Here is a 13243-nt window from a genome sequence, read left to right as displayed (position 1 = left end):
CTGCAGTGTAGGGAAGGACAGAGAGGACAGGGCAATATGGGAGGACAGTTTCTGTATGTGCAGGACTGTAACGGGTCTCCCTCCCCAGCGCCATCTTCCTGGTCATCCACACCTTATGTGGGGTGCCCTTGGAATCCTTCTGTCCTGTTCTAATCTCTCCTGCCACGTCTTGATGGAACTTATTATATGAGTGGGAGACTGCCTATTTTATTGGGTATGTTGGGGTCTCTCCTAGAATGGCCTGACCCCTTTTTATTCTAACTAGGCCTCCCCATTCAAACCCACTACACAGAGTTTGACTCTGAGGCTCTAGCTTTTCCTTCAAGTGCCTGGAGGCTCATGGCCCCCTTTCATGCTCCTTTCTGGAGCATGGTCCTCCCTGGCCCAGGGGCATGGGCACCAGCCCCAGGACAAAGCGACCACTAGTTCAAAGCTGGGGTGACCTACCAGTCCCAACAACACAAAAAAACCCTATATATATATTCTTGCACACCACCCCCTCAGGCATTCCTGGCCTTTTTTAAGCTCATCCTTCCAGTGCCAGGGTTCGTCTTGTCCCAAAAGCTGCACCCTCACTGGCGTGGGGGTCTGTGCCTCCAAAAGCTGTGCCCTCACTGGTGCCAGTGTCTCTGCCCCCAAAAGCTGCACCCTCCTCATGGGCACTGGGGTCTGTGCCCCCAAAAGGGTGTGCCCTCACTGGCACCAGGGTCACCACTCTGGAGTGGGTCCCCAAAAATGAGGCCTCCTCCATCCCCTAATAACCTCACCCAAACCTCCGGAGTTTTATACAACAAGAAACAAAACACAAGCCCCTGGGCTGTAACATAAATTCAAGCTGCTCAGCTATAACATTATTCCCACTACATCGGGGTGCTCTATCCTTCCCTCAGTCTTGGACCTGTACCTGCAGCCTGGCCTCTCCCCTCTGCTTGCTCTGGGAGAGCTCCTTCCCCAATGGCTGCTGGCCAGGAACTCCCCTGGCCTCAGCCCTGGGGTTTAAATTGGAGCCAGGCCCTGCTCCTTCCAGTCAGCTGACCACTGACAGGTATGAGTCACTGGCTCCCTCCGGTTGCCCTAGCAACCAGCACCTGGGCTCCTTCCTCATTGCTCCCAAGAGTAGCAGGCACCTTAGTGCCCTGCTACAGCCCTTAGACTTGGTCTGGCCTTCAGATTCTATCTCAGTAGACTAAAGGGGGAATGGTAGGTCTTGGGCAGCCTTTACTTCTCCATACTGTTGCCTAGGTGTATGTGTCACAGGTTTTGGTGTGACGGTCATAGACCTCTTATGTGTACACCATGATCCAGAGTCTCGACAGCTACCTATAATATGTTGCTGTATGCTTATTTTGGAGAAAGCAAGACAAAGAAACCAACTTGCATTCCAAATGGAAGGTGGAGAAGAGAGGATTACTTACTGTGAGACTTCGTTCCATGATAAAGTTCTACCTACAGTATAAACTTTATTATAGATTTCCTCTGAACCACAGGAGTGAAGTTGTTCAGATAAAAAGCTGTATCAAAATACTAGCTTGGCAGGAGCTTTGATGGTGTTGGAAGTGGAGGCTGGGAGGTGTGATTAGCAGAAATAATTTAAGTGATGTTTCACATTCTTTCTCTCTTTTTCTCTCTGCCCCTTTGCCTCTGGATGTTTCTGTCTTCCTCTTCTCCCATATTCTTCATGTTGCATAGGCCAGAAATGGAATGGGAAGGTCACACATTTTATCTGAATCCAGGCAGTGCCTTTGGTTGGTGAAGGTGGTTGATTTCATAGATTTCATAGACATTAGGGCTGGAAAGGACCTTGGAAGATCATTGAGTTCAGCCTCCTACCCCAGGGGCAGAAAGTCAGCTGAGGTCATAGGATCCCAGCAAGAAAAATATCCAGGTTTCTCTTGAAAGCGTTCAAAATAGGTACTTGAACCACCTCTGGTGGCAGGCCATTCCAGACCTTGGGGGCTTGGACAGTAAAGAAATTCTTCCTTATGTCCAGCCTGAAATGGTCTTGCATGAGTTTATAGCCATTCGACCGTGTCATCCCTTGGGGTGCTCTGGTGAATAAATGTTCCCCCAGATCCTGGTGAACATCCTTTATAAACTTACAGGCGGCCATCAGATCTCCCTGAGCCTGCGCTTTTCCAGGCTGAAGAGTCCCATAGCTCTCAGCCTGTTGTCATAAGGTCTATTTTCCTGACCTCTGATCATGTGCATGGCTCTTCTCTGGACTCTCTCAAGCTTCTCCACATCCTTTTTGAATTGCGGAGCCCAAAACTGGATGCAGTACTCCAGCTGCGGCCCCACCAAGGCTGAGTACAACAGGAGAATGACGTCCCGGGATTTGCTTGAGAAGCATCTATGGATACAAGCCAGGGTTTTGCTCACTTTACTAGCTGCAGCATCACATTACAGGCTTATGTTCATCTTGTGGTCAATCCTGACCCCCCAAGTCCCTCTCGTCTGTAGTGCTAGTCAGCGTAGCACTACTGAGCCTATAGACATGTTGCAGGTTTTTCCTCCCAAGGTGGAGAACCTTGCATTTTTCGGTGTTAAACACAGTCACGTTCTCATCTGCCCATTTCATGAGTCTGTCAAGGTCAGCCTGGATTACCCCCCTGTCCTCAGGGGTGGACGCTTTACCCAAAGTTTTGTATCATTGGCAAGCTTGGCCAGTCCACTTCTGACTCTAGTGTCTACATCATTAATGAAGAGGTTGAACAAAATAGGTCCAAGAACAGAGCCTTGAAGGACCCCACTGGTCACAGGGCACCATGAAGATTGACTTTCATCAACTACCACCCTCTGGGTCCAACCACGGAGCCAATTCCCCAGCCAGTGGATCAAGGTGGACCCAAGGCCGCAGTTGGCCAGTTTTGCCAAAAGGTGATCATGGGATAGCAGATTGAAGGCTTTTTTAATGTCAAGATATATGACATCAATCTCTTCCCCCTTGTCCAGGTGATAGGTCACCTGCTTATAAAAGGAAATGAGATTGGTCAAGCACGACCTACCTGTACCAAACCCGTGCTGGCTATCCCTCAGGGTGTTGCCATTGGCCAGTCCGTGAAGCATGGCCTCTTTGATAATCTTTTCTAAGACCTTCCCTGGGATAGAGGTCAGGCTGATGGGCCTGTAGTTTGCTGGATCCACTTTCCTCCCTTTCTTGAAGATAGGCACTACATTGGCCTTCTTCCAATCATTGGGCACTTCACCAGAGTGCCAGGAACTCTTAAAGAGCCGTGCCAGGGGCTGAGCTATGATGTAGGCCAGCTCCTTGAGTACTCTGGGGTGTAAATTGTCAAGGCCGGCTGACTTGAAGGTGTCCAGCCTCTCAAGGTGTTGGCTCCTATTTAATGCTGGAGAAGCATAAAGGAGCTTGATGTAGTTTGTTGCATAGACCAAATAACCATTGTGGCCTCTTCCACCCCGCCCCCCCCCCAATCTGTTGCCTTTTCTGCAATTGCCTTCTGGGGCTAAGGTGGGCTGTAAGTTGATCACCATTTTTGGAGTCTGGAGAGGATTTTTTCCTTACAACAAAGCTGGCAGAGTGCAGAGAAAGATTTTTTATCTTCCATCTGTCTTGCATGAGGTCTGTTTTTTAGCTTTAAATTGCTGTTGTCAAAGTATTGGCAAGGTACATTGGCTATTACATTAGAAAGGCTAAATTAGGTCCCTCTAATCAGTAAGTTGCTTGTGCACTTTTCCTGGGCACAATACTGCATAGTAAAAAGGACTGCCACTTTTCCTATGTCCCCAGTGCCCACTATTAGAATTGGACTCTAGCTTCCAATCAAAGTCCCCTGGTCCCCCTTGAGCATAGAGGTGGAAATGCCCTTCATTCACCTTTGAGATGTATAGACTACAAGAACCTTTGGTACCACACTGGAACAGTGCTTCCCTGGGTTCTTTGATGTGATTCCCCAATTAGGTAATAGTTTTATAAATAAAGTTAAAGGCTATGCAGATCTACATCTCATTGTTTCTGTGTCTTCAGCAATCCACATTATATGGTACAGTGTCTGAATCAGGGGTTCTCAAACTTTTTAGAATGGAGGCACCCCTTGTTAGATTCAAAGCACCCCTTATTAGACTCTAGGCTCCTCAGAAAATGCCAGCTCTTAATTTTCACTACATTTTTTTTACTATGAAAACATAACAGAGCAATTTTTCTTCTGTGCAGAACTCAGAAAAATCACAGCTGTGTAGGATGTTTTAATGCCAAGGGGTTCTATTCTCTGGGTTTTATCTTCTGAATCATGTTTGCACACCTAACGGTGATAATATTGTGTGGCATCTTAAGCGCCCTTGAAAGGATCTCAAGGCACACCAAGGTGCCATAACACCATGGCTGAGAATCACTGATCTAAATGGATTCCCTTTTGAGAAGAATTCCTGTTAAAGCTTTACTTTACAAAATGAATATTTGAGCTTCCTACTGATACCTTTGGTTTTTTACTTAAGTCATAATATGAGATTGCTGGGCTAATTCTTTTTCTTTGTCTCTTCAATTTACTTCCACTAATTTTCTGTTCTCCCATTTCCCCCCTGAATTTGTTGTTGTTCTTTTCCATGCGCTCTACATTTTTCTTTTCTTCCTACATTTTCCATTCTTTTCTTCAGCTTCCTCCTTCATTCTCCTTTCATTTTTTCCTCTTTCACAGTTTAAATTAATAGTTGGATTCAGGGAATGGTGGATTAGAATATTTCAAATACTCATTGTGATGCCCCAAAGAAAAGACATAACCTTGAGTAGTAACTTACAGAGGAACATCAGTGAAAGCAGAAGACAACACTTTGAAAGATTATCTATATATTCCTCCAACTGCACTTTAAAATAGCACTATTTTTCTATGGCAGACAGTAATCAAGCTAAATTTAAAAAGAAAAAATCCTGTAAAATACATACTCCCTTCCATCCCTGAGATCTAGACCTCCTTAAATCCCTGACATACCCACTAATATGCCAGGGCCATTTTGGATAAATGGGACAGTCTTTCTCATGAAGAATGCTCTATCACTAGCCCTATTTTGTATAAGCTGAGAGAGGATCCAGCTGGAACATTTCCGCTGATTGCAAGTATAGTTACTTGAGTAAACAAACAGAATAATAATTTTACTAGAGCACATGCAAAAATTTCTAGTGCCACCTATTGGCAGACATTTAATTATGTCTTTTTTATTTTTATAAAAAACTACATATTTTTAGGTAAGGTTTGAAGAAAATAATTATAATGTTTCATTATTTAAAGCAATCTTTTCAATGTGAGTTAGAATATTCAGATTTAGATTATACACTCAGTGTTCATTTCTGATTAATTTATTAACGTTTGAAATATAATTGTAAAATGCTTGCGATTATAAATAAAACAAATCATTACCCAATCCTAATTGAATAGCTTAACATTCTGAATTAGCATTTAAAAATATTGCTAAATTGTGAGTTGTATAGGCAAACAGAAACCTGCACTTTTTTTCCTCAGGTTCCTTTTACAATGAGCAGTTTTAATGAAGTCTTGAATGAAATGAAATCCTTGCCAGAAACTAATTTGTCCTGAATCTTGCAAAGGTCTCAGAGGGCTGTTTGCCTTTTTTGACAAGTTATTTAAATAATCATAATGTTTAAGTGAGAGTTTATTACAATCTGTTTACTTCAATATTTTGATGTTGGAACAGGAACATTATTATTTAGCCACTTAGCAGAAAAGTGAAACTGTTGTTTGCTAGTAGCAAAAATTATGTATCCGGAGCAACATTTTATGTAACTAAATATGGACGGGATAAGCCGTTACCTACTGTGAGAATTTGTCCTGAAGTCCTGGGGGAGTGTTATTTGTTTGTTTGTTTGTTTTGGTTTTCTTTTCTTTTTTTTGTTGCACAAGTGCATAAGAGGAGGCAAGGTAATAGGACTAGTAGGTAGCATTGTGTCTTATGTTAGCAAAAGATGGGATCTTGCCATGGTGTCTTAGGATACAGGAGCATGTATGATATGCACAGTAGCCATAGAGGGGATAGTTTCATGATATTTGTATGCTGCCATCCATTAAGAATATCAGCTACACAACCACCACACTTTACACTGTTTCTAAAGACACTGAGTAGTACCTGTAACTTAACCTAGAACCACAGTTCATAATCAGATCAGTGTGAAGAGTTAATGTTCTCCTCCAGTGGGGTTCTGGGAATACTGATTACATATGCTTGAGTATTTCTAGAATCGAATGAAACAAGACCGCAAGAAAACCTCATAAGTTAAAAAAAAAAAATTGAAAGCATTTTTATCCCAGTGGCTTCTTGGACTGACTAGCTTTTCATTTTCTTAAAATTTTCAGAAGAATATTTTATCAGTTAAAGGGGAAAAAGAGCTGCCAAAAATTTTCAGTCAAAAATATTCAGATAACCATATAAATTTAAAATGTAGAACCAGAATGGTTTTGTGACTGTTTGGGTATTAAGAAAAAAACCATTGACAGATTTAACCAGTTGTATCTCATAACGTAAGTGTATTTCAGAATTTAGATCTAACTATTGCCTGACATATTTCTCAGAATTTGTTGAAAGGGGTCTTGAAATTGAAATTAACAAATATAGTGGTAGTAGTAATAGTTTATTTACAGCTGCTTTTGCCTAAACAGTACAATAAAATGGGCGATAAAAATATTAAAATAAAATAAAATGCATATAAATCATAATTTTTACTGAAAGCATAGAAGAAAACTATCTGTTCTACAAGTTTACATAAACTTAAAACAGAAAATAGTGTATGATGACATAAAAGAAAAGGTAGAAATGAGAACAACAGGTAGAAGCAGAGAACAATAAAACAAGTGGGGAGAATTCTTTTTGATTTTGGCTCTTACCCTTTGTGCAAGGACTGCAAACACACCTAAGACAGGCTCAGAAGTATTAGAAAGAAGCCAGATTTTTTTTCTGTGTTAATATATTATTTAATTTTACCCATTAAAAGAGAGGTCCATTTTCCTCTTATTTCTTCAAAAAAATAAAGATGACCACAAATAGTGATTTTCAATGTAATAAAGGCCTCCTGTTGTTTGTAGTTTTGGACCATAAACAGACAGGTTTCTAGGCCAAAGGAGTGTTTTATTAATCTTAAATAGGGGGAAGTGTGAGACAGTCTCACTGCCAGCAAATCCGTCTGCATGCTGGAATCTTTAATTCTTAAAGTTATGTCTTGTTTTAAATACAGGGTAAATAGGTCAATGACTCTCAGTACATTTACCATTTGTCCATAGGAGAGTATAGATTTTATTTAACTATCCAAACAAGGATTTATTTGGCAAATGAGAGCCACCTATAATGCATTTCTTAGGCAAATGAGAGTCTCCTATAATGCATTTCTTAGGGCATGTGGTAGATGTAAAAGATCTCATTTGTATCAAATAATTTAGAGTTCTTAACTGAGCTAAGGTGCTTACATTTATCAGTCCAGTTTCAGGGTGCATGGGTCCTCCTATCATAGAATTAGGTACAGATAAAAGCCACTTTAAAAAGTAACTAGAAATCTTTTTGGGTTTTGGGTGGACCATAGGATTAGTACACCAGAGCTCTGCTCCATATTGTAAAATTGATTCTACCTTGAATTTATAGACCCTTCATGCTTCCAGAACCTCTCTTCTGCATGTCTTAATATAAAAAGATAAAAGTCTGCCAAATCTCATTTTGTTCTAGTATTTATATTTTCAATATGCTTATTCTAGTTCAGATATTTGCTAAAGTAGATCCCAAGGTATTTAAAAGAATACCACTTTTAGTTTGTTTTTTTCCCCTGTAAAAAAAATATTTTTTCTTTCATTTCCAAAGACCAATAGCTTGGTTTCAGCTCTCTAGATTTCTAAGCTATTTGAGGTGCAATACAGTTGGAAAACATTTAACAATCTTTGAAGGCCAATTTGGGATTGTGACAGTATTACTACATTATCTGCATAAGGCAAGAGATAGATAAGGGGGCATTGGTTGTAGCCATGTTGATCTAAATACATAGGCCGACAAGGTTCTTTGTGCCCGAAAGCTTGCAAAGAACAATTTTTCCCACTATGTAGCTGGTCTAATGAAAAATATTTCTTACATTTACCCAAAGAACCTTGTCTGCCAGAGATAGCTAAGGACATTCAAAATCATGGGTATGTGGAATTCATTCCCTGTTATTACTTTTTAAAAATCATTTAAGAATAAGTTGAAAAGTAGTGGAGTAAGCAAACATCTTTGTTGTACCCCTTAGTTGGGAAATGATTGGACACGGCATCCCCAGTCCTGTAACACATCCTAAATCAGGGTGGGCAAAATACATTCCACCAGGCACTTTCATCCATCCCACAGCACCCCCCAATGGATTTCACCCTGCCCAGCCCTTCCACCCATGAGGGTGGGAGCGAGGCACCCATGTGTACAATTCCCCTACATACCCTATTGGGAGTTGCTCCCACCCTCTTGGGCAGAAGGGCTTTTCCCAGCCAGCAGCTTCTGGGTGGGGCTCCCCATGCAACTGGAACCTGCTCGCTCAGGACAACAGGTAGGGAAGCAGTGGGGCTGGTGGCAGAGGCAGGGGTGAAGTTGCAGCGGGGCAGAAGTGGGAGTGCAGCTTGGAGCCTACACCCAGAGGGGCAGCAGGATGGTGGAATTCAGCTGGGCAGGATGTGGGTGTGAGGGTGGGAGGTGTAGGGACCCTCACACACTCCCCCCATGGCATGCAGCCCCAGCTGCCAGCAGCAGCACCAGTCTGGGAGGTCAGGGTGCTGGTGGCTGCTGCAAGCACCTGGTGGGACATGGCTCTGGCCAACACTGTGCAGGAGGAGGGAGTGGAGCCTGCCCTATTGCTCGGGCTCCGTGCTGTGCACCTACAGTTCCAGCACTCACAGTGGGGGAAGCCCCATGCTGGAGCCTGCTGGCTCCCCTGCCCCCCGCTGTGCAGGTCTCTGCACTCCACCAGGAGTGGAGAGAGCCCTTTCCCCTGCTTCCCTGCAGAGTCCAGCATGGGACTTCCCCACTGCGAGTGCAGTGTGGGGATCTGTAAAGCAGGGAGTGGGGGAGGCAGCAGGTTCTAGCACTGGGCTTCCCCCACTGCAAGTGCTGGAGCTGCAGGCGCATGGTGCAGAGCCCCAGCAATGGCTCCACCCCCTCCTCCCACATAGCACTGGCTGGAGCTGGAGCCCACTGGGCCCTTGAGCCAGGCATGAGCGCCCTGACCTCCCCATCTGCTGCTGCTCCCAGGCAGTGGGGGCTGTATGCCATGGAAGGTGTCTGCAGGGGGGTTCCTACACACACTCCTCCCTCACACACCCACACCCACCCCCTCACCAACATATACATACACTCCAACATACCCTATGCCCCTCTACATAGCCATGCCTTCTCACAACCCCCTATACACTCCTACACCTCCCCTCACACAAACACACACACAACATAAAAGAGTGATATTTGATTTTTTAGTTATTATGCAATTCCTTCTAGATACAGTACACAATCACAAGTCATGACATATTTTATGTAATAAAATTAAAATATATTATAGTAGGTGCTTGACTTCTAGTATATGATTTTGTTTTTTTCTGGTTCTAAGATGGCAATCCCCCCTCCCAAAAGGAGTATTTGGGGGGGGGGGCAGCAAGGGGAAGGACTTCCAGTGGCAAAGGTCAGGAGTTAGGGGACAGAATTACTGGTCCCATTGTGGCAACCAAGGGGCAGGGTAATTGTCAAGGGGAGGGGCTACCTAGGCAGCCTCCAACAGCTCATCAAAACTTGTTAAGCAGCCCTCTGCCCAATATAATTGTCCCAGAAGCTGTGTTTGAATAGCAGGTGACAATTCATTGTAAGATAACTTTGTCTATTTATGTTATTCACAATTTTTTCCCATAATTTTAATCTATCTACGAAGTCAAAAGCTCCCTTGAGATCTACAAAGACTACTTACAGATTACTTTCTTTTAACATATTTAGATGCTAAATAGTGCAACACCAAGTAATGGACCATGCAAGAATAATCTTCTCTAAAACCAGCCTGCTTTTCTTCCAAAATATTATTTTCAGAGATTCATGTCTGAAGATAAAAAAAGTAAATGTCTCCTAAATATTTTGGCAGAAATACACATAAGACTAACAGGGTAATAGGATGCAGGGGCTTTCTTATCACCATTTTTAAAAAATGGAACTATTGTACTTTCATTCCAATACTTTGGATAAATGCCTTCTAAAATAATTATATTATTGGTCAGAATTGTATTCTGCCAGTTGATAATTTCCTTGAAGATTTCTGGAGGAAGAAAATGAAGACTGGGGCCCTTCCATTTCTAAGTAAGGTTATATATCAGGGAGAGGCAAGATACTGCCCATGCGCTGGATTCAGCCCACCGGGCAATTCCATCTAGTCCATGGGCACCCACCAATTAATCAAACTTTGCCCAGCCTGCACACTTCACTCCCAGCCTTGCAGAAGGGCCTGGCCAAGCCAGCAAGCACAGTTTCTGGGCAGGACTGCTGCTGCTACTACTACTGCAGCTGCTGGGGGACCTGTTCAGTTTCCCTGATCTCCAGAGGCTCCTTCCCCTGTCCCTGCTGCAGTGTTTTCTCCAGGTAGCAGGTAAGGGAACAGCAGGGGCAGGAGTACGGAGGAGGAGCTGTGGCAGGAGCACAGAGTTGGGGCTGGGGCTGGCAGAAGTATGAAGCCCAGAGCCTGTGCCCAGAGGGGCAGTGGAAGCACAGAGCTTGGAATGGGCAGGGTGGGGTTTTGTGGGGTTTGTGGGGGTGTGAAGTAGGATGAGGTGGGACCCCCCCACACATACACATCAGCCCATGATGCACAGCCCCCACCACCAGCAGCAGCAGCAGTGGCAGGCAACGGACTCTTGGGGTGCTCATGACCCATGCAGGCACTGCCTCTTGGTGGTGCACAGCTCCGGCCAGTTCTGGGAACCACACATGATGCCAAGGAGTGGAGACAAGCTGACCTGCCTCTATCACACAGGGCTCCCTCCAGCTCATGTGCAGCTCCCAGCACTTGTACACCACCGGGGGGCACCCCTGCATGATGGAGCTGGCTGCCTTCCCTGCTTCCTGCCGCTACTGCCACCACTGGTGGTGGGGGATGTACAACATTGGGGAGAGTGTCCCCACACTCCCCCACCCTCCCTTACACCCCACAAACTCCACATACCCACACCCTGCAACCCCCACAAACCCCACATACCCACACCCTGCAACCACAACCCCACCACACATACACACACCCTGCAACATACCCTACACCTCCCCCCACACACAGCTACAAAACCTCACAAACCCCATGTACATCCACCATACCCTACCATATCCACACACACCCCCAACCACACCCCACACAATATACAGAAGTAAGGCTTTATTTTTTAGCTAATATGCAAATCATCTCTATATACACTACTCAAGCACAAATCATGACAAAAATATTTTTTAAATAAAATATGTTATAGTAGATGTTTGGCCTTTAGTATAAAATGTGTTTTTTTTCTGGTTCCAAGATGGTAACCTCGCACCCTCCTAAGTGGAGAACTTCCAGGGACAAGGGGAGAGACTTCCAGTGGCAAAAGTCTGGGGTTGAGGGTGGGACTTCTGATCCCAAGATGATGACCAGGGGGAGGGGCACCTGACAAGGGTGGGGCTATGGTTACAGTCCTTGACAGATCACCAAAACTCATTAGGCGGCCGTCCAGCCAAAATAATTGTCCATCCCTGATATATATGATCTTACTTGACATTCCAAGGTGAGAAAATAATCTGCTTGTAGTTTAACAGATAACATTTTCTTCTGCAAGAGGCTACCATAGTCTTCATCATCTACAAATAAGTTGTTAAAGTTTTTTATTTTTAAACAAGACCCATGTATTTTCAGGGATATGCCCATCAGAAATTAAGTTAAATATTTTTGCCCTATTGTCTATAATTTGCCCATTAACAAATACAGGCAATTATATAAAATACTGTAAGAATGAACCATTAAGCAGTATAGTATGTTAATATAATATTAACATTATAGAGTATTAATATAAAAGATAATTATATACTATTAATTTCCCATTTTTATGCAAAACACCTGAGCAGAATGAGCAGAATTAATTGTAGTGTCTTTGCTTTTCTGCAGACACTATATTTATAAAATAAATCATCAGTATTGCATACAAAGAAATGTGGGGTTATAAAAAAATGAATAAAGGTATCAGATGAAATTTTGATATTGTTGTCATACTTCAAAGAATTATGAGAAGGCAAAGCTTTAATGACATTAATGAGTTCAGTTCTCAGTTAAGTGCCAAATATTTGAAAAAGAAATTCACATGAAATATGCATTAATAAATATTTACATAACAAGTGATTTTTAGTTTTGAAGTGCATTGTTAAAGAAGCAGACATATTTAAGGCAAGTGTTACAAAATGGGGCCTTCAATGTCACCCACATTTGCTAAGCATGTTAACTGTGAACTCATCTGTTGGACAGGAGAGAGTGGGCTTTCAGTGTAATCATGAGATTAATGAAAATGCACATAGCATTTTTACAAAATAGGTTTTTAATGAGCATCAAATTAGAAATCTGTTTAGTATTTTTGTACCTTTCCATTAGTACACTCAAACAAATCTGAAGCAAAAAACAATGAGAAAATACAGAGCTTGTAAGGCTTGTAGAGAAAAGATAAAAGGTGGATGATGTGGGGTTGAGATTCTCTATTTATCTCCTGATAGAGATTTTCAGGTAATGAGCATACATGTATATAAACCATCTGTTGATAATTTAGACTCTATTTTTAACAGATTTGATATGTACTTCAGAAGTGCATTCCTTCTGAATGAAATGGGAAATTGTTATTGTAGGCATGGATATTTAAAAGAGATGCATATGTACTGAATTTCCATACCTGATCCAGAAGCCTCAAGGTTATCAAAAAGGGCCCAGCCTTTACCAGGGAATACTGCCCATTACTATTCTTTACATTACTCTCAGAGATACTGGCAGTGGATGTGTGGTGCTGGGCTTTAACAGTGAAGGGCAAATAGCATTCTTCCTTCTGCTCTCTCCACAGAAATATTTAAGTTGATATTTTTTAAAGTAACTGTATCACCTATTATGTCCTTTGCTCTTCTGTACCAGATGGGAAAGGACTGAGAAAGCAAACAATTTTATTAAATATAGCAACTGCATCGTTCAAGACGGTTGCATACATCATGTCAGTGGAAGTGAAAATGTCCAGTTGAACTAAAATGTGTC

The sequence above is a fragment of the Gavialis gangeticus genome, unplaced genomic scaffold, assembly GCF_001723915.1.
Source record: "Gavialis gangeticus isolate Ggan-Ray unplaced genomic scaffold, GavGan_comp1, whole genome shotgun sequence".
NCBI classification, from domain to species: Eukaryota; Metazoa; Chordata; order Crocodylia; family Gavialidae; genus Gavialis; species Gavialis gangeticus.
The sequence above is the reverse complement of the archived record's forward strand: the minus strand, read 5'-3'. Positions refer to the sequence as shown.